This window comes from Alosa sapidissima, chromosome 22 (genome assembly GCF_018492685.1).
Source record: "Alosa sapidissima isolate fAloSap1 chromosome 22, fAloSap1.pri, whole genome shotgun sequence".
Lineage (NCBI taxonomy): Eukaryota > Metazoa > Chordata > Actinopteri > Clupeiformes > Clupeidae > Alosa > Alosa sapidissima.
Genome location: NC_055978.1, coordinates 28,469,745 through 28,492,590, shown reverse-complemented (window position 1 = coordinate 28,492,590; position 22,846 = coordinate 28,469,745). Strand labels below are relative to the sequence as shown.

Here is a 22,846-nt window from a genome sequence, read left to right as displayed (position 1 = left end):
AGCTTATAATATTAATCTCATCCTTCTTGAAGAAAAATGTCACAATGATAAATGGAAAAGTTTTAACTACATGCCTCCTTATTTTTCTCACAGAGACAGAACATTATTCAAGTATTATGATATTACATTTCTATAAGAATTGCAATTTTATACAGCGTGCCACAGTGACAAACAGTGCCTAGTGAGTCTTGGTTTAGGCATAGTATGCTATTGTATAATCCCCTCAAAAACAAAAAAGAAAGAAGTCATTTATGGAGTCATAATTAGCATAATCACAGATAGACATCAATGTTATGTTGACTCTAATGCCAGTATCGTTGATCATCTCAAAGGTATTTAACATCTATGCTCTTTTGTCTTTTTTGTTTGCTTATCTCTGTGGTCTTTTGTGTGATCATATTATTGTGGCTACAGTGTCTTGTGTTATTTTGCTAATCTAATGTAGATACCTCTAGTCTAAAGTGTCAGACTGACATACTGTCATATTAAAGGAGAGCCTGTTGGAATGTAAACCAGGGCTTTTGTGCACTGCAGGTCTTATTCTGTTCATCTTTAGTGTTGTGTGTAGTATGCCAGCATTCCTTGATGGCCTTGCTACAGTGGCCCTCCGGCCACAGAGCTGAAGACAACAATGTATGTGGGTGAGTAGGCTACTTAAAATGGACTTTGGTGGGAGGACAGGTCATTATTATGGTGTGAGATTTGGGTAATGTAGGAGTTGGTTGGAAAGAAAGAGAGATGTGGCTTGAAACACCTTATTACCGGCTGTCAAAAAATTCGATCCAAGCACATTCTTCCGGGCGAGCTGTAGAAAATGATTAGTAAATCTGCCTGGCTGATTTTGCCCCATTTGAATGGAGGACATTTCTCTCAGACTTCTCCCCAAAGCCAAATCCCTTCACCACAGTGGGCCTTCTTGTGTGTGAACCCCTCTAATATTCACCGACCACCCCGGTGCTTGAGATTGGGCTCCAGGAGTGAGGACAGACTACCCAGGACATCCCATTGTGTATTCTCCCCCTGCGGCGCTGCTCACTCGGCCCGTCATGGCCTGGTTCCCTATCGGCTTCATGCAGACCGCAGGCATCAATCTCTGTGCTGTCCGTGCTGGCTCTGCACCAGCTCTTTAACAGATCCATTATGGGCTAGCGGGAGAAGGATGTGCCATGCATTTTCCACAGGAAAAGGAGGAAGCGGTTTCCTCTCTCAGTGGACTGATGGTCAGGGCCGGCATAGAGTGTAATGTACTGATAAATCATGGATGCCTCCTAATTAATAAGAATGAGTGGATAGCTGGCGATAATCTATGAAAACTGATTAATTATTTTATAGCAATCATTAGGTCTATTACATCATAAGTGTGAGACATTAGTTATACCTAAAAGGATAATTAAGAAAGTAAGCATTCACTATGACTTCATATAAATGTAGACTTCATATAATAGAAGCAATAAATATTAGTTGTCAGGGGAGTTCCAAATCTTGCTTAAATGACAGAAACCTTTAGGTGCTGTGAGGAGCATGATGTATCATGCTCATGCTGACAACATTCCACTCGCTCTGCCTTCCTGTATGGCCCTGTGCTTTAGCTGCTATCTGTGTTATTGCCTCTGTATTCCTCTCTGTGTTAAAATGTCCCTGGACACGGAGCTATTTCAGGTGCTTTATTGGCAGGCGGAAGGTGATATAAAAGGCTTTATTTGTTATGACTTTGGTACTCCCACAAAGCTACATATTTGGGTTATTTCAGTGGATGCTCTCCTCAATATCTTGCACTGAAATGGGGAACTTGCTCTGAAATACCGCACACTTAACGGCCAATCTCTTATGCTCCTCTGGGTATCTGCTATTTCTGCCTTTGTCTGCATTTAGTGCAGTGAAGATCCAATCATGTTTAGTATATGAAGTGTGAAGACATTGTTTTAGCGTTTTATCCCTCCGTAGTGCTCCATGCAAACAAGCTTGTTTTGGATCGCTAACTTTAAACGACATCTCAGCTTTCTGCTGAATTCCCACGGCACATGTGCGATCCTGATCATGCAGCCACAAATAGCAACGTCATATCACAATGCTATTAAACACCCGATCCTCCAGAAATAGACCTAATTATGCATAAAGATGAGACTGACTCGCTGCCTGTTGCTATTACACAGCTGCTGGTGCCTGCAAACTTTATAGCATGTCTACTCAGAGGACTTGCCAGAAATGTGCCAAAATAAAGCAGTGCAATGAGTCTCGGAAAGGTTCAGCAAGAGGTTCAGTTGGACTGGGGCTTCTTTTAGAGAACAAAACATGTATTTTTAGCTGATTCAAAGACTTCACACCTTTAAATGACTTCAAGTTGTTTTGATGTTGATTACATTTTTAATGAGGTGGCAATTGCAGGCAGGTTATTGCTAATTTATGAAATTCTGCAAACATCAATCTGCTATTTTGAAGGGGTTGCCTTAGGTATAATTATGCTCAAAGAAAAGACCGCAGTCACATTAAAAAGGTCTAATTGCACTTTCACCTTTCTGGTGTAACATGTCTCTACTGAAATCCAGATATCAGCACTTTCTACTTTCCACAGAGCCCAAGTCGGTGTCTCTGTCACAATAGGGCTGTGTGTTATTAACCTCCTGTCTCCACATGCTAATGTGATGCGTCTCCAGCTTTCAGCAAACTCACTTTCCCATCGCTCCTGTGTCAGAGCTCATGCACATCCATACTCAGGCACCTAGGCTCCGATGAGTGTAGGACAACCAAGGTGTTATCCAAGTATACTCCCATCCAGCTGAAAGGACAAGGGAGGTTGATTAAGAGCCATAATTACAGAGGGTCAGGCAAATATGGCTGAATGGAGAGGTGATCGTGTGAGGACCAGAGACAGAAGAGGGGGGCAATGAAAATGGTGTATGTATGTATATGAGTCACTGTACGGCCTAGTGCCCCCTGAGTCGGCCTATTTCAAAAACAAAACTGGTTAGCTCAGGCTTTTTTGAGAATGGAGACAAACGTCCTTATCAACAGAAACAGAAAACATTAGACCTCTCAAATATGAGCCTGTGAAGCGTGTGAATAATCACAAAATGATTAAACACTCCACAACAGTGTTATTAATATCAACGCCTGTCCTCCGCTGATAGCAAACAATACACTGTAAAAGCTTGGCTAACGACCTCGTTTAGGATTTACTCAGTAATGACTAATAATTGGACCAAGGAAGAAGCGTCGCAAGCCTTTTTAGACTTTTGTGATATCATAGTGTGACAAGCGTGAAATAAAAACACAGAAAGCCTTATTTATGTGTACACTGAGGCCACATAAAAATGACAGCTTGAGCTATTACTGTGTTAGTCGTAATTACTGCCAGTTAAAGGCTGCTAATCTCAAGCTGTCGGACCAGAACACCTTTATAGGGCCCAGGCGGAGAAGTCTCCTGATACTGATTATGACTGCACACAGCACATTCAGCACCAACATGTTAGATAACTACACCACTATATATGATAGATATATTTTTCTTGGCCAAAACAGTTTCTGTATCATTTAATCAAAATATTTTACATGTAAAACATATTATCTGTAGCTGTAAAGGGTGCTGGCAAGTCTATTACACAAAGCAACCATATTGAGAGGCACTCGGCAATGAAATTGTATTTATTTGTATTCAGATTAGACATCGCTCCAGGCTCACTTGGTGTAGCTTGGATGGTGCAAGTTTGCCCATTTCGATTTGCTGCAATGACAGAGCAGGTCAGGGTTAAATTTATGCAAGGGACAATTCTGAAGCCCGAAGCTAAAAATATAAATGTTACAATGCTGAATTAAATCCCGCTCCTCCGCTCGAATGGGGCTGGAGTATAAATGGGCCACTAATCAAACTTCTACTGAATGGTTGACGTTTTTGTTTTTGTTTTGTGGGCAGTAGCTGAAAGGCATTTTAGTGACTGCACTGAGTTTAGGTGGTCATGGCATTTACATGCTCATGATAATTGTTTTTGTTTATTTATTTATTTGTGTTAGTGTTTATTTTTTGTTTTGTACACAAGGTTAGCGCTATCAGTGCTAAATGAGTTTTATATTCACAACACATGTCCAAAATATGGATTGGAACTATGGGAGGAGTTCTACCTATGAGACTGGCAGCATTTTGACAGTTGGAGGATCTCAAGCTGGAGTTGCTTGCCTCTCTCAGAAGAACCATCAGAGGCTTGAGGAGGCTTTTCAACATTAAGACCTGCATTCATTCCTATGTAATCTCTCCCTTTCACACTCTCACACCCTGGGGCTGCACTCACACACTCAGAGTGCCTGTCTTCTAGAGAGTGGCCCCTACAGGGAACATAAATTATGAAGTGCCATGCGCGCGCGCGCGCACACACACACACACACACACACACACACACACACACACACACACACACACACACACACACACACACACAGTGAAAGAGAGGGGGAATGAGAGATTCAGAACTTATTTGCGTTCTTTCAGCCGCTCTGGTTCCCCATGATGTGAATCTTTAAAAAAAAAGAAAAAGAAGAAAAGCTGAATGGATCGCTCCAATACAGAATCAGCTGTGGAGACGTATAATTTGAATGTCAGTGAAACAACAAAAAATGATAGCATTACTCTAACACTGACATGATTTTAGCACCACACCACGTATTTAAGTAATAAAAACAGATTAGCAACAAATCAATTTCTTTTTAGGCTTATCTCATTTGATGTGCACAAACATATAGGTTAAGAGACCTTTTTAATCTTATCAGCTTGTGCCCAATATTGATGTAATTTGTGAATGCCCAATGCCGACAAAATCAGATTTTCTTAACTGACCATCTCATGCTCCTGGCAACACCGACGGCTCGCAACCAACATGAGAGCAACATGAGATTGTCTCTCTCCTATTATTTATAATTTCTCCAGGAGAAAGTTAATTCAATGAGCATTATCAGCGGCTAATGGGAATTATAATTAGTCAGATGAAGAAGATTATCTCTGCATAATTAGCTGTATCTGTCAGCTTCAATTAAAATGATGGGAATTAGGAGCCATGCGGTCCTGTGGCTGAGGAGCATCCCGTTTTTGGCTCTTAGCTGAGACTGTATTATGGAAATAGGTTGTGTTTAAGGCCTGAAAGTAGGACGGCTATATGAATCTGAGGACACTGCATCAGCAGAGACCACTCCTGACGCTCTGGAGGGAAGATGGAGAGCTCCTTGGGGCCTCAACAAAACGGATAAAAATATTTGAACAGATAGAAGAAGAATTTATCCATTACAGAGCGAGGATTATGTGTCTTTAATTGAGTTCGCACTGTGTTTTCACTGAGTGCGGCCTCTTAATTCATAATCCTCACCAAGAGTATCAGATGGAGTAGTTTAGTATCATGTCAGTTAAAGTGTACAAAATCTGTGGAAATGAAAATATGAATATAGCATGCTAACAGAGTACTAGCAAACAAACATCTTTGATTACAGTTTTTGCCCATTGCTTAGGCCTACACACTAAAAACGAATGCTTAGACCAAAGCCTCAAACTTCATATAGCATACCTGAAACACTGTGTAATCATAGCTTAAACACATATACACAACACATAAATTCAAATTTTGAGTTTCACAGAAGGCTCAGTCTGAGTAAATGACAATAAAAGTAAAAACACAGACTGCTGTTTTATATAAAGCACATCAGTGTGTTGATGTTGAAAGAGTTATTCAAATAGTGCATGTGGTTTTGTTGCAATACATTTTTAGAAAGGACTGTTGAGTTTTTATTGCAGTGTTTCATTATGCCATAGATGTGAGTTGTGTATCTCCTAGTCTTATTTGGCAGTGTGTGCAGTGGTTAAAGTGGGATTTGGCAGGTGGGGGAACCCTAAAATCCAGTGTCGGTGCAACAGGGAAAAATGACTCACCGTTGGACAACATATTGAGTATCGTGGTGTAACAATACATTTTGGACAAGAATTGCTTCTTGGTCACCTCAGTACATGCGAAAAATTAACTCACCATTTATTTTAACAATATCATTGCGCTATCATTGGTATGAAAGAATATATTTATTATTAATTTATCTGAAGTGGCGAAACTGCGTTTCTCCCAGTCCCCCCCCCACTTTAACCCCTGGCTGTGTGTAGAATTTTGACATATAGTCAAAAAGCAATAGGCAGAAACTGTAATCAGATGACTTTTGTTTTCTTTCCTCACTAATTAGAGGGAAATTATACAATATTAATACTGACAACTAAGTCAGCTGTTATCAAGGAGACTATATGCTTTAACCCATTCGCGCTGGATGCTGCATGACGCATGACGCAACATTCTATCTCCCCCCGGATGCTGCATAGCGCAACATTGACTCTCCCGCTGGATGCTGCGTAGCGCATGCTTTTTATTTCATGTTTCTAGGTGCTACAGAGGCTTAGATATTAAGGTTTTGGTAGACGTTGACAATTTTTAGTATGTTTTCAGAAAACCCTCAGGAAATAAGGTTATTTAGTCTAGAATGCCATAGGATTCTATAGGCGTTTTTAGCAGGCATTTTAGGAGTAAATGGGTTAATTCACAGAGGTCAATGCCCTTATAACATAATTATCTGCATAATTACCGTTAGTAGCCTACCACAGGGGTTGTGTGGATATTCTAAGACCCATACAACACACACAAACTATTGCTCTGTTGCCATTGCCTGGAGGATTTTGTATGAGTTAGTTAATGTGTTTAAGACTTTGGCGAGTCTTTGCTTTGGGTTATTGATCAAACTTGGCCCGCATCTTCAGATGGAGATGTGGCTCTTAGTAAACTCAGTTGCCTTAAAGAGGCCTTCCATGACTTTACCATCAAGAATGAAACTTATTGTTTTTTTTTAGAGTGTACCCGGTTTAATGGATCAATTTCGCTGTGTCGAATTTATGTATTTAGAATTCATATAGTATGACATATGTCACATCAAACTTGATAAGAAAGATAAGGAAAGTGTCTGGACTTTTTTGGATATTTTTGTAATGGTGGAATAAGTTTGTTTGAAATTGATGTGGAATCGGGTGGTGACATAGAAGGATAATTGGAGTCATCCATCTCACTGCTTTTGTTTAGATATTTAAAGTTTATTAAGGTGTGATCTCTCAAAGTTGAACTGCAGGTCATACAGTGTTGTTCCCAATATCTTTTAGTGAATTGATTTCTGCCTGCAAGGTTGGCAAAGTGCAAGCCATGCTAAGTTGTGTTTGACTGTGTGTGGTGTATGTGTGTGTGTGTGTGTGAGTAGCCTATGTGTGTGGTGTGTGTCTGTGTGTGCATGCGTGTGTGTGTGTGTGCATGTGTGTGTGTGTGCGCGCGTGTGTGTGTCTGTCTCTCTTTGTGTGTGTGTGTGTGTGTGTGTGTGTGTGTGTGTGTGTCTTTTGGGTGGGATATGTGGATTAACCAAGGCCTGAACTTGAAATACGAAAGGACAGAGCAGTCAATATGCACTGATTAATGATAATGGCATGCAAGCCAAGGGGATAATCTTTTTAAGCTCTTTTTATCTTAAGACCAATTGACTGAAACTGGGAGGACAAAAATCACACAATCCCAGAGCAAATGAAATACTCACACAGTGTGAAATCTTGTGCTTGTGTAGTTATTACAGGAGAGTATTAGCACAAAGCAAATGAGAGCCAATCATTCCTGCACTGCAAGGTGATGTGGTTATTGATTTGTTTGTCTGAATTCCATGTTGAAATTCCAAGTTCCAGAGTTGAAATATACATTTAGGTCTAAATATTTTTTTTATGTACAACACTTGTAGTAACAGCACTTTCTATACATCAAATATGACAAAAAAATGAATGAGGTCCAGTAAGTCTTTCTGAGCCTTTGCCCTGAAAGTATACACTATTACAATCTGATTTCAAATGATGCCATCAACACCTGTATTATTGCGATGGATAGATAGATAGATAGATAGATAGATAGACAGACAGATAGATAGATAGATAGATAGATAGATAGATGGATAGATACTTTATTGTTCCCCAGGGGAAATTCAAGAATTCCTTTCAGTGCTTTTATCCCATTATCAAATGCGTATTGACAGAAATGACACGGAAATGATAGTTTATCCCCATGTTGCTCATCAGTCTTCTGTGTCTGAGGCTGGAGCTCAGAAGGTGGGATGGAAAAGGGCTGATCTCATCCCAAAGCTTCTGCCTCTGTCCTCTGGATTTGTTGAATTGATGGCTAATTTATGCGTCCTCATGGATGCAATTATTCCCCTCGTACACAGCTGTGGTAACATGCTGCCATGGTCACCATCTGAAATGCACAAGCTACCTGCCCTGTTCATCTGCCGACTCGTCGTCACCAGTTTACGGGATTAATGCCCCCACTGGTGCCCACGGGGGGCTGTGCTGGCTCCACGAGGGATGCTTCTCTCTCAGACTAATCCCTGCCTGGGAAAACCTGGAAAGCGTTGAGTTGGTGGAGGTTTATCATACTGTGGCCCTCCGCCATGAGCAAGCCCCCCCCCCCCCCCCATCTGCTCTCTGCTTGTCACCGCCTTCAGAGTTTTTTTTATTTTTTATTTTTAATTAATATTGTAACATAAAAGGTATCAAGCTGACTGATCTGTCTACCAGAGGTAAAGCAAGGTGTTGGTGATGCAGGTGGGGTCAGAGAGCTGGACAGGTAGAACTGTCAGTTTACTGATGGATGGACTGATGGATGCTCAGTCCCAGTGATAACTCAGCTGAGTTCTGATAAGCAGTGAGTGGCATATTTGCCTGCCTGCTCCCACTGATTGCATGCTGGTTTGGTGATGGTCTAGTCATTGGAGCTCTTTATCCTTCTCAGGATTAGCATGCCCCTACAACACACAGTGCATTGGTATGTAGAACCAGTCCAGTGCTGTTGATACAGCATAGTGGATGCCTAGAGCACTCTTGCTCATCATGTCTGTCCACACCTCCTGACACATTCATTATCACACTCACTGTCATCTCATGAGGTCAGCTATGCTGCTTAGACCAAGTGAATAATTGCATTTAGGCAAAGATTTGTTATATTGTCAGGATAATGTTTGAAAAAATATGGAAGTGACATCCTGTTTTTTGGGGGGGATGAAATCATCATAATCAGAATGGATTCACTCTTGCTTCCATTTTGGCAGTTGTATATTCAACATCTTTGCCCATATCCCCAGTGTTATTGCAATATTCCATTAGCCTGACGAGCCAGACCCACATTAAAATGTAGGGTCTGGGCACTCACCGTTCGCAGTGCTCAGTCCGAGGGGCGGGATAATCAGTTGTCTTTCAAATTCCCTCTGCACGCAATAGGACAGCGGCAGCGCTATGAGTCCCATGCGTTTCCCACCAGCGGAGCTAGTTGGCTAGTTCAAACGTTTGCCAACTTAATAAAAGCTTAACTCGTGTCACACTGTTCGCCAGCAGCAACATCCATCTTATTTGTTTTCAAGTAGCAGGGAATTCAAGCCAAACCGTTGCAACTCTGCCATCAATCATTATCTTAAGCCCACCTAATGAGTCTATACACGATTTCATTGGGCTGATTAAGTTTCAATTTTTGGAGCTCACAAGCCAACGGAGAGTTGCTAGACTAGCCCTGGCAGCAAATGTAATTTGCTGCCGCTAGGGGTGCGTCTAGATTTCTAGGCTAATATTCCATGTATCTTGAATGTGGAATAGCCAGATGGTTGTAATGGCCAAACTGAGGATAGATCTAGGTACATCATATCATCTGAGATGGTTTCAGTCTTCATCCCTCTCATGGTTTATAAGCAAAGTTTCATAGCTGAGTAATCTCGAGACACAAGCACAATTCCAATGCAGGTGCTTGTTAGTATTGCCATCTCTGTTGCACATGTCAAGGGAATGGCTACACAGATGCGCAACATTCTCCTGCTCCTGCCAGCCATCACTGTGGTGGCTCTAACTAGAGAAAAGGGTCTTGTCAGGCCATTGATAAAAGAAGCCAGGTTTCAAGAGGCAGCGTAATTAGACAGAAAAGAAAAGACTAAATGTAGAATGGAGAACACATATTTCTTACCTCAGCCAGACAAACACAGACACACTCACTATCATTTACACAGACACACTCACTATCATTTACACAGACAAAGCTGCTACAACATCAGCCCCTGACAACATTAGCTGTGACATGACATATATTACTCATTATTTATTGTTTATTAGTATTCTTTTGAGAGGTCATAAGAATCAGAATTGTCCCTAATTTCATTCTGCTGCTTCAGTCTGGACTAGGCTGAATACCCTGTGAAATGTTTGCTTAGCTTGGGCATTAAGTTTGCCATCTGCAAAGCACAGAATCCGCTGGATATGCTGCCCACAACATACGATTGGGAGCTTGTTTTGTCACCGTCCTGGGTCAGGCTTGAGTGACAGTGATGGGTACCGTAGCGACATGGAATAGGTTGATTTGGAGAGGGCTAATCCTGCACCACCATCCCCCATCTCCCAAAGCCTTTCAGTGTGTTGTCACAAGACCAAGAATTGGCTCTCAACGAGGAATCTGTCTTACCAGCAGATCACATCTGGTTATTTCTGAGCTGCTTTGACTGCTTTGAGTTCTCATAGAACAGAGGAAATGACGTTGACAAGCGAGGTCTAATGGGACATTTCTCAGACAATTTGCAAACCAGTGAAAGTACACCATGGCAGGCATATTTTATTCCTTGAAGTCATTATGCACTATAATGCTTCCATTAGTGTATTTTGGTTGAAATTGAGACAAATACTGATTAGATAAAAAAATTAAGCTGTTAAAAATAGGTGAGGACATTCGTGTAACTGTTTTCCCTTTCATAATCTCTCATTTCACAATAATTAAGAAATATGATACGCGAGTGGGAATTGGTTTATAAAAAAAAGGTACCAGCTGTGATTTGGCCATAGGTGCGGGGCCTGGGATGTCCCCACTCTTAGAATGCCTGTTGTCCAATCATAAATTAATAAATAACTGGACATAACGGCTATATAATAGGGTATTATAAAATAATGATGATTGTCACATTGTGCAATTGCCTCATCAGTGTTGGAGCACTCTAATATGTTTACTGAGGTCAGAGTCATTGTCATACAGTTAGAGACAGAATCGGTTGGAAACAAACACTCGTAGTGATAACAAACCCTGCCTACACCCCTATGGGTCCATTTCACATACCACTGTGAGGGTTAAAGGTCACAAGGTGTTCATAATTTACTTCTCTTGTAATATGGAGTCCATGCCTTTGCCCACAACCTCCGCTGACATGGTGTCACAGTGTGAGTCCATGAGGCACCCTGGAGAGTGTGAATATAAGGGGAAAGATTAATTGAGTCCTGCTGAAGGGAGCGCCGCAGTCCTGGGTCTTTGGCGATTTCATTAAGCTCTTTGGTCCATCTGTCCGAGCCTGCTCTGCACTTAGGTGGCCAGACTACAGACCCAATGAATACTGCTCTGCCGATTGACTATTAGCATATCAATCCTTCTGAGACCCAGTTGTGTGCTGCACTGCCATTACAACATTGCAAGGCTTTTCCGGAGTGGAGTCCTTGTGTATACAAGGTCATTTTCATCTAATCAATATCCACCATTAAGCCTACGCTTCTTCACTCTTGAAACAACCATGAAATCGATATAAATAAATGGAATTAAGTAGCTGGACTGTATGATGAGAAAAAGAAGAAATTTTATGTCTCTCATTATCAATACACTGTAAACAACATTCTTTTCCTTGTAATCAATGGTAAACTCATTGATGTTGTTGCTGGAATTAAATTGCCTCACATCATGTTCTTCCAAATATCCATGAAAATGTGTCATATGAAAATGACAAAACATGCTCTATCTTAGTTCCATCTTTCCATAGGATCTTTTAATTCCTACTGTAAATGTTTTATTTTTAGAACAGTCAGTCGTTTGCAGTTGTCATATCACCAAGAGAGTTTTCCCTATTTTACTTCCATTTCTTTTTTATTATCATGACCTTATTAAATTAGGAAGCTCTTTTCATGTACTTTCAAAAGGCATTCTATCTTGTGCTGGTTGCTAGTTGAAATAGTGGGCCGGAGGCCTCCCCCAGGGGACAGGCCTGGCTCTCTCTGCCTTCTTTAGGAGCCTCTCTTATTAAGCCTGCACAGATGGGTCATACTCTTTTATTCATAAGGGGGCACAAACTTTGATCTTCCACAGCATGTTTAGCATTCATCCAGCAACTGGAGACCACTGAGAGAGTCCACTCTGAGGGATGGGCTTCTGCCTCACAGCCTTAAATACTCTCCATCCTCATGCTTGGCCTTTATGTTCTTCCTGTTAGGGTTTGGTTGTATTTTGATGACCGCTGTTCGCTTTATGGGCAGATAATTTAAAGCATGTATAGATTGCCTGTGGCTACCTTTACGTTTGGGAAATTACAGCTTGCCCTTTAGGGGGTGTTCTATGAAATAAATATTTCCATTCTGATTTCTAAAACTTTTAATTGAGGAAAAGCACTTATGCCTGTAATTGACTTCTGCATCACTACTGCAAACTATCAGTCTCTTTAAAGAATACTGAACATGTCAATGTCATTCCCTACTTGATAAAACCTGCACAAGTCATATGCAATTATTATTGCATAATATATTAAGTATTAAAAACTATTTCTAAACATATTTTTGATATAGGATTATTTACTATGAACAAACCATGGGTGCACCATGAGATGGGGCAGCCGTGGCCTACTGGTTAGCACTTTGGACTTGTAACCGGAGGGTTGCCGGTTCGAACCCCGACCAGCAGGCACGGCTGAAGTGCCCTTGAGCAAGGCACCTAACCCCTCACTGCTCCCCGAGCGCCGCTGTTGATGCAGGCAGCTCACTGCGCCGGGATTAGTGTGTGCATCACCTCACTGTGTGCTGAGTATGTTTCACTAATTCACGGATTGGGATAAATGCAGAGACCAAATTTCCCTCACGGGATCAAAAGAGTATATATACTATACTTATATACCATTTATAACTGTGTCTACAAACACTTTACTGATGAGAATTAATGAGGAATGGTTTGTAATTAGTAATGGTTTACAAATGCTTAATAGTGTGTAGTTATTATGAAGTAATTATTTTTTTGAAAATCATCAGCATTATTGCATTATTGGAATTAGTAAAATGTGTCCACTCTTGGTGCATAGGTGTATGTGGTTGTTGACAAATATCACCTACATTTTTGCAATAACATTTATGGTTTATGAGCCGCCAGAAACAGGCTTTCTGTCGTTGCTAGGTGACATGCATGGAGAAAATGTGTATGTGTGTTGTGAAGATGCTGACATGTTTGCGTCTGTTTGTAGATCTATACGTAAATGAAAATCTCCATAAAGGAGGACATGACCGTCTTAATAACGTTTTCATTTCTCACTTTTTAAAAACCTAAGGGGAAAGCCAAACAAGTCAATGTGCAATGTTCTGGTCCACCATCATTGAGTGCTCCATTAATGTATGTGTTACGTCATCTCAGCGTTCCTACCAGCGGTGCAAATGCGAACAGAAATAAAAAGAAACACTAGGAGCTGTGTTTGGAGGTAGCCTCTCCAGTTAGTAGATCTGCCTTAGAACTGTCTAGTCCAAAATGGTATCATCCCTTCCATGTGACTGGTGATTTGCTTCTCTTGCCAAATGATTTTTTTCTTGCCAGGATGTGTGTCACTAATACCAGGTTTATAAATGTGTTTTTATCATATGATTCTAAGGAGGTATTAACAAGCACTGAATGGTTTGAGGATCAGGAAGAATAAGAAAACAAGTCAGAGAAAAGATTTTCACACAACATACAAGGCTGGACAACTGGACAAACCAAGCAATGCTTTAGATGTGATGGAGAGAAGTGTTAAGCAAGGAGAGCATTACAATAGATGCATAGGATGCATTGTTGTTTTGCATAAACTCTCCCGGGGTCACGGTCATGCTGGATTAGTTATTGGGCAAATTAGGACTTTGTCAGGTTTAACTCTCATATCTTAACTTTCAGCAGGAAATGAATCTACATTCTAAGATTAACAAATGAAAAACAATTGTGTATTTAATGAGAAAAAGCAATGTCACAGCGTCATTTAATGTTTTAGGTTTAAGATTAAATGCCTCTCCCATACTTGCCTCTCCCTTACATGCAGGCACTGAGAGGATTTTTGTTATTCATAATTATTCTTTCAATTCCAGTTCTTATTGCCAGCGCATTTGATAAGAATGGCTGTAATCAGGTTTTGATGGAAACCATGTAATCCATTCTCCTTTATGCCAAGTCTCACACAGGTGTGGAGAGGGAGGTGTCTGTCGCATATGGATTAGGCAGATCATCTCAATGCACTCACTTTTGCTTCCCTGCTAACAGTTCTGCTCTGCACAAGAACATCTGAAATCTGTGAATATGCTGAGTGCATGTAACCATCTCAATTGATAATATATGCTTTACACAGGGACATGCACAAGTGCTGAGCAAATTCATCTTCCTTTTTTCCATTAAAAATCCCTTTGGTCTGTATTGTTATTTCACTGAGGAGCTTATATGTTCGCTGCCCTTCACATGCTCAGCTCTCCATCTCTCCTGCTCTGATGCTCCGTTTGTTACTCCCGTTCGCCTCCATCTTAGGACTCTAATAGAATTTCTGCCGCCGGGAGCAGGATAGACTGAGGCTCCATACTGATGCTGGATTTCCCTGACCTGGCAGACTGCTGTGCTCTTCCCTCTGAGTCTGATGAACTGTATCCCCCTTAGATTAACCTCTACCCCCGACTCCAAATCTCCAGGATCCCCGGATTTCAGACAGGTGAGCGGCAGGGCGATGAGGGAGAGGTGCCACACAGACACGCTTACAGAAATGTTGTCTCTGAGAAAGAGCACTGGGAACAATACAGTCGACAAGTCCTAACACTGATGGACAGTGAAAGTTAGTATGTTGTTTAAAGACTTTTTTGGTGATGCTGTGTGTATGCATGGGGTATGTACATAGATGTATGGCAATACCAAAGTTTTGTATCTTCATACATATTAGTCATAGTAATTACAACATACGTGGCTGTAGCATGACTCATTGGGCCCTATCTTGGCGATCTAAAACTCAGCGCAAAGCATATATTGTTACCACGATGCAAAACGTATTCCTATCTTATTCTCACATTTTTGCCATGCACGTCTCTTTTATTGAACAATGCGCTCAGCGGTGTGGCAATTAACAACCTAAGTTGTAGTCTGGCGCATTATCTAAAAATCGCTATATTAGACTATCTAAAAACTGACCAAGAAAAACCTGGTCTATAGCGAAAGGCGCATATGAAGCACAGCTGAAGACACACTGTCAGAAGATGTAAGCAGCAACTCCTCTGCAGAATAAATGTCTTTTATTTAGTAATTCGAACATTATTTGGGTAACTGCTTTTTTCAGGCTATGTTTTCGATGGTAACCCATTGTCAGTCGATAGTGAGTAATTAAAGGATTACGCCACCCCTAGGTGAAATTGGGTCTCTCCCCGCAGTCCCTAGAGTTGGATGAGTGAGCCAAAGCGTTTTTATAGCCGACCCAGCCATTGTCCTAATCTAGAAACGGCCCGGTTAGTTTTAGTTTAGCGTAGTCGCGGTAATCCGGCGCTGCCAGCTAGCATGTCGTTGCAAAAGTGAATCAAATAACTCAAGATTTTTTATAATTATTTCTCGTAACCTGTACATTCACACCGAGTACAAATATCAATGCAAATTAACACGAAGGGATTTACTAGACCAATTTAGATTTGGAACTATTTTCGGGCATAGCACCGGCAAAGCACCGCTGCCAGGCACCAAGACATCACGCAGCATCTGTAAACCCTCAACTTCCGGCAATACACCAGCGTGACTACCAAGTTCTCTGCTACTAGGCTGACACTGACAGGTGGGCTTTCTCTAAGAGTTCTAATGGCGATGAATATGGAAGATTATACAACAATTGGGTTCTATGGAACTATTTATTTGTTTCTGATTGGCCGAGAGACGTTCCATGAGTTGGAATATCATAATAGAATGTTCAAGCATTGTTTTTGTTTTTATTGTTGAAAGGGTCTATATAAGAGACATACATTTCTCATATGCTTGCTTTTTGATACAGAATAATATGCATGACCTTGTCATGGTCTGATAGTTAAGCGACATGATCTATTGTTGGAGCCTGTGGTTTTCTGGTTAAACAGCAGTAAATGGCTGTCTTGTCCTTCGTAACAGACATGGGCACAGTTGGTGTTTCTGACCTCACAGAAGGGTCTGGTTCTAATGCCGAGCCTGCTGGGTTAAGAGACCCAAGGCTCATTTCACACCTCGGCACTACATGCGGCCGGTACACTGTAGCTAGCTTGTCATCACCACATCCCAACAGTATGGTCTGTTACGCCTCTCAGATTGGTTTGTGTCACTCGAGCTTCTCTCTGGGATAGCATTTTCAGGCCCTTACTTCACACTCTGGCCAACAGCTTAAGCAATCCAATTCGGAACTGTGCAACTGCAAACACTTCGGTCTTGTGATGTTAGAGTGTCATTACCACAAAATATAAATACTGCTAGATGTTCTCTTCAATGAATTACAGGAACTTGATTGTATTACTTATAAAAAGTGTAGTCACAGAGCTCATTACTAGGCATAGATTTTGGCTGAAAACACACCATTAGGGTAATTAAAGGAAGAGAAAATCAAGACTTTAATTTTGTATCATCTCCTTTGATAAACATGCTGTGACTTATAGACCCTTTCAACAATAAAAACAAAAACAATGCTTGAATGTTCTATTTGGTTCCCAATCTACTTCCTCTGCATTAAGATAACATATGGAATGTTAAAACGGAAGCCTTGTGGGGCCAACTATGATGCTGATAATGGAACTCTCTTGAAAGGGTCTATAAACAATAATGAGTTTGAAAAAACAAAAAGAAACAGGTGTGCTGAAGTTGAATCCATTTCAACAGAGTTATGATATTACTCCTACATAAACTCATGTCTGTTAATAATTAATGATTATTAAGAGTGAGACAATAGTGGATTATAGAAAGACACCATCTTTATTCATTTAAATGGAGGTCATTCTCCCCAGGTGTCTTTCTCTCCATAGATTATAAATGACGCCAAGGCTCTTTTCGGCTGAATATTCTGTCCCACAATGCCTGGGCTCCATCTCAGAAGTAGAATGAATTTAAATGTGATAAATCATAAATCTGATTAAAGGACTATTCCCTGTGATATAGAACTGATGTGGAGGAGATGAATTTGAAATGAAGGGGAAAATACATTTACTTCCCCATGCAAAGAAGACTTTTACTGTTAAGTTCAATAATTTAAAAAGAGTGGGACTCATTATAGGAAAGTTCTGCTATTTCAATAAAGTATTCCTAATTGAGGGCGTTTAACTCTATGGCTACATTACTGAAATGGGCTGTTCCTTAAGTGTCAGATTATATACACATATTAAGCAGTTTCATATCAACAGCTTTAATGAGTCAAGCAAATAATTTCTACCCACTCAAAGGAAGAAATCCACCAGATGGCTAATGTTTCCTTCATCTAGACAGACATTTGTCACAATATGGTTTTGGCTCAAGGTCCAAACAGATAATATGAAATACGGTTTATAAGGGTGTTCTCAAAGTATGAATCATTCATCTTCCATTGCTTTAAAGGGTATTCTACTGTATGTTGTCTGTTGCTCTCACAGTAAATGCTCTCACAGTAAATATCTAAATATTACTCACTTATTGTTAAAAGTAATAGTTAGTAAATTGAAGATGAGGTTGTCTCAACAGATTTTCTATGCATGTATAACTATGGTAAAAATAATATCAATCATGTTGTCCTTTGTGTGTGTGTGTGTGTGTGTGAGTGTGTGTGTGTGTGTGTGAGTGTGTGTGTGTGTGTGTGTGAGTGTGTGTGTGAGTGTGTGTGTGAGTGTGTGTGAGTGTGTGTGTGTGTGTTTCATATGTGTCTGCTCCATTCATTCCCTGTCATTTTAACAGCCCCATATTATCCTCATACCCCCTGTTCTACAAATACCACACACACACCCACACACACACACTACCTTATTCCTTAGCCGGTAAGACCAGTAGTAGCCATGAGGGCACGTCTGAGCCATATCCCCCACCCCACCGCACCCCCTCCTCTCCACACCAGCAGCAGCAGGCAGCAGGCTCAGCCTGGATAGAGGAAGATACTATCTTGCCTAAAGCAATCTGTGATACAGTCATATGTCACAAATAGGTGTCAACTCTTATTACAGGGGGTGGGGGGTAGGGGGAAAGAAAACTCACTTATCAGACAGGACATTGCTGTGACATCCCCTCTCCTCTTCCGACAGCTCCATTTGGCGGGATGGCTCTGAATTTCACTGCTTTTTTTAATCAGAGACCTAACCCAGACAGGGGCATGCCTGTAATACCCTTATGCTCAGCCCTAGCTGCATGGTGTAGAGGAACTTTAAAAAATGTGTTCAGGCTCCTCACTGCAGCCTCTGTATGAGCACTTCCTTTATTGCTTTATTCCTCCATGTTGGTAACACTTTACGGTAAGGGTACATGAATTATCATTAATTCATGCATTAGTTAATTCATGATTCATGTATTACTTAATTTCTTAATATCTCATGAATCATTAGGAATTGACATGAATTCAAAGTCTCTCATTTGTGACCTCATGCATAAACAACACATCAACTAAAGCAATAGGTACAGTCATTATGAATTATGACTTGATCTTGATTAAGCATGATCATGATTATTTCTGTTTCTGCCAAAAATGTGGTCATCACTGCTCAAATTCTGATTTGAACACAGTTGCAACTTTGCAGTTCTCTAAACACATGTCATTATTCATCACTTTAGTTGGGGGGCCACAGACATTATGAGCTTATGAGCAATTAACCTTAAATTCATGTAATCGTAATGATCATGCTTAAGAAATAAATCATAATGATGTACCCATCGTACCTAACGTCTTAGTTTATGTGTTGTTCAGGCATGAGGTCATGAATGAGAGACTATGAACTCATGTAAATTCCTGATGATTCATAAGATATAAAGGAATAAAGTAATGGATACATCATGAATTAATTCATGCATGAATTCATGATAATTCATACCCTTACCATAAAGTGTTACCCTTATTTTTAATCAAGACAATTGTAAGATAAGATGAAGCATGCGCTATGTCTCAAAGCACTGATGGATCAAATTGCTAATCTATCTATCTATCTATCTATCTATCTATCTATCTATCTATCACATGATGGATATACAGAAAGTTGCTGTTAATCTGCTCTCTGTTATCTGTCAACTGCTCTCTATCTGTCAACCCCCCCCCCCTTTCCAGTAAAAATTGATAGGTGCCCTTATTCAAGCACAGTTTGGTCATTCTATGATCAAATCAGAACAGATCTACAGTGACGATTCACAATGGACAAAATGTATTGCCTGAACAGATGAGGATATCTGTCATAGTACTGCAACATGATGTAGACACATTGTTCTTCCACATACTGTCCTCTCTTGATTTGTGCATAAGGGCTGTTGGCAATATGTGCACTGAACGGATTTATACATGACAATTTCTTTCTATGTATAAATTAACAAAACAAAAAGGTATTTTTGTAATTTATTTTCATTCTAGATTATAAATGGGCACCAGAGACTTATTTGCTGTATTTTAAAACTTTGAATTATAAAACTGGTCTATGAAGACATGCAGTCTTCACCCACGTCCAAGTTGAAATGCAAAATGGTTTCAAAGCAGGAACGATTAAATCTGGAATATTTCATTCAATTTCCTATTCTATATAGTTTTTATAACCCCATTACAAGTGGTAATAGTCTCAAGGCACTTTCCAGAACGCAAAGGCAACAGAGGAAACGTTCTTTAAAAGAGAGTCCATTTGGAAAGCTCAGCTCCATGTGTGGTGATGATGTGTGGCCAAGACAAGGCCAGAGCTCAAGAGAAAAGAGAGGCGGAGAGCCGTCTTATACATGAACATACAAATGCAAAATTACTGATATGATGTATAGAGCATTTCAATTATGCTACACAGAGAACAAGCGAACAATTAGCTGCTTTATAAAGAGCCATGATTTATATTTAATTGCGGTGCACATTTCAATCTGAAATAAGGTAGAGACCATTGGACAGGAACAATGAAGATATTCAAATGAGTCTCAGTTGAAAACACTGGATCCTGAAAATGTCACACGTGTCAGCCAGCAGCAGTGAAAGGAGATTAACAAGAGCTCGTCAGGTCAAGTCAGGTCGACAGAGTGCAATCCTGCTTCCTGTGGAATAAAAAAGGGTGCTGGATAAAAGGGTTGATTGGAATGTATTTTTGTTGTCAAAAGTATTTTTTGCTCACTGACTATTTTCAAGATGTGTATGAAATGGATCCTAATGTGACCATTGAATCTGTAATGTTTATATCATGAATGTACCACTTTATAGATTATTTACATAATCACATAGAGCACCTTTGCTTTAGGTTTCTACATTACATACATAGAGTGACATGACACTGTCATAACCCTAACACTAACCCTAACTTATGACAAAAAACGAATGACACTTGACAGAGGCGAGTGACAGAAGCGTTATGTCATAAACGTTTATAACTTGTTTATAATGTTTATGCCATGTTCATCACAGTCATGTCACTGTTATGTAGATACCTTCAAGTGAAGTGTAACCATGCATATTATTCCAGATGACAGAAATTAGACCAAGGCAGAAAAAGTATTTACTTTTGAATAATTGAAGTGCTACACAGTCACAATATAAACATCATATTAGACAGGTCGCTGCAAATAGTTGCAATTCTTTCTGTCATCAGCACCTCAAAAGGAAAGTAATGTGCTTGCAAACTGATACTAATCTGAACCTCAACATTAAGCGTATTTTGTAACAGTGAATCCTTAGATTGAAAAAAATGTGCAGTAATTAACTAAGTCAAAGACACTGCATTATGTGGGTCAGTTCCATGCCTTTGCACCAGCTTTTCTAGTTTTCCCTATTGGATTTGAGCTCCTATTAGTTTACCCTAATAAAGAACCAATCACATCAGACCTGCAACAATTAGGTGTGCAAGTTGCACTAATGCGATGCTGTGGAGGTTGACAGAAATTCAATGGTCTTTTCATCATGCCAATGTACAATAGTGTAACAGTTACATTCCCCTGTATATGGTGATTCTGATCAATATTCACATACCGAATGCACTTTAATTTGTCTCTGGAGTATGTGCCTATTGACTACACTTGCTGAAGGACCAAGATGAACAGTGCAGTTCTATTTGGATTTTCTATCCAGTTAAGTTTGCTATCCATCCTCTTTTATAAATACACACCTGCTAACCATGTAAATGCGGAATCTCAATGGCTCTGGACTCCTACAGTTCACAATCAGACCTGTCGCTACTTAATCCATGCTGCCTTTTGCTGAGGCAGACAACTTTCGTTTTATTTCCCTGGAACCCAATAGACTTCTGACTCCTTTTCCCTATTCTCCCTCTCTCTCTCTCACTCCTTTTTTCTTTCTCTTTCAACAACTTTGTTATTTTTTAAGCTTTCTCCTCCACCATCTGTCGATTTATCTCAGCCTCGCCGGCTTTGGCGAAAGGCTCTGGAGAGATGGGAAATCGCGGAGTGAAGACGTGCCAGCGATCAATCTTCTGCTGTGCTCCGTCACGATGGGCCTGCAGCATCAACACCCTTATCCAGCCCTGAAAAGTCATTTCACCCCTCCGTGCCCACCACAGCCCTGCTTCACACCTCTCATAGATGTCTAATCCCATTTACAGCCATGGATCATATGGGCCTCATTTTAGCCCATACCATACTGCTGAGATCCTAAGCCACCTCATTCCCTATATACTATCTCAAGAATGTATCTTCACTTTATTCATTGTTGGCCTTTAGTGCAGATGTTATCATGACGTTTGTCCATACATTGTGGCAATGTGTTGGTGAAAACAAACAAAGAAAACCCCTGTTGTGTGTTCTACATTCTTCCATGTGGGCAAAAGAGGAAGTACCTGAAAACGGCTCTTGTAAAAGGTTTAGGTATCTCTCTGAGGTGCTTGATCAGTAGAAAGAGTTTAACCTATCCTGTCAGACTAAATTAATTAGGTAATTAAAAGCTCAGGTGGAATTAGAACTACTGGAAGATACCTTAGTAGGCTCCAGGCAATAGTCCTTAAGTTCCTTTGGTAAAGGGGCATATTAGGGTTGATGGGCTATTAGATAGCATGACGGAACAAATACATTTAAAAGATTGGATGAAGTCAGCTAAAACCACCAATGTCTGCTTTAGAATATATACTCTACGACTTCAGTATCAAATAAATGTACATTTTCCATTAAGGGTTCACTCTACAGGATTGAGTTTACCTGTAGATTTTCAATTTGACACACAGCAGGAAGACAAAGTCATTTCAGCAACATATTAAAGATGTATAACATTTGGGAGATCAATTTCTGACCACAAAGAGAGACATAATTAAATCCAGTTCAGGAAAAACACTTTCTGTGTGTATACAGAAAGGAAATATAAAACTATGAAAAGCATTAGAGATGAGATGAGGATGGGCAGTGAATCTCCTGTGCAGCTGTTTCAATCACAAGAACAGCATACACACACACACACACACACACACACACACACAGACACAGAAAGAGAGAGAGAGAGAGAGAGAGACCATACCACAGACCACTCTAACAATACTGGAAAGAAATCTGTTGTCTGTTTCCCACCACACAAAACAGTTCCTAAACAGGCAGGAAGGAATGACTTTGATTTTGATAGGCCCCTGGATTCCTAGTGGGAAGGTTATGTCTTT

General features: G+C 40.3%; 1 long non-coding RNA gene across 1 annotated transcript; it reads left to right on the top strand.

Annotated features, from left to right (window-relative positions):
• Window positions 1-492: 492 nt before the first annotated feature.
• On the top strand, window positions 493-22,516 carry LOC121697861. The gene is made up of 3 exons (XR_006026569.1): window positions 493-641; window positions 14,616-14,793; window positions 21,574-22,516. It is a non-coding gene; the product is annotated as an uncharacterized LOC121697861 (long non-coding RNA).
• Window positions 22,517-22,846: the final 330 nt, after the last annotated feature.